The sequence below is a fragment of the Penaeus monodon genome, chromosome 32 (assembly GCF_015228065.2).
Source record: "Penaeus monodon isolate SGIC_2016 chromosome 32, NSTDA_Pmon_1, whole genome shotgun sequence".
Classification (NCBI taxonomy): domain Eukaryota; kingdom Metazoa; phylum Arthropoda; class Malacostraca; order Decapoda; family Penaeidae; genus Penaeus; species Penaeus monodon.
Window position 1 is genome coordinate 15,663,752 of NC_051417.1, and position 330 is coordinate 15,664,081.

The window sequence follows — 330 nt, forward strand, 5'->3', positions numbered from 1 at the left end:
GTTTGTTCAAATTTAAGTTTAAAATCTTTAAAAAATCAAGTTTTTATTTTTAATTCTTATGACCAAAAAAAAGGTTCTTTTATGCACTCTGATCATTAGTATCATCAATTACATCCATTTTCTGTCTCCGGCCTGGTATCAAGATGCTGTAGCGACTACGACAAAAGCATAATCGGAACTTCCCAACTGAGTTGAGTCGTCGTTGTTAAAATAAACAACGGCCCACAAGAACGAAAAAACAGAACAATCCCATCCATCAACTGCCGTAATTGCCCATTACTCGAATCCACTAGTCCTTACGCACACGGCGCACCGGCTCGCTGACCTCAG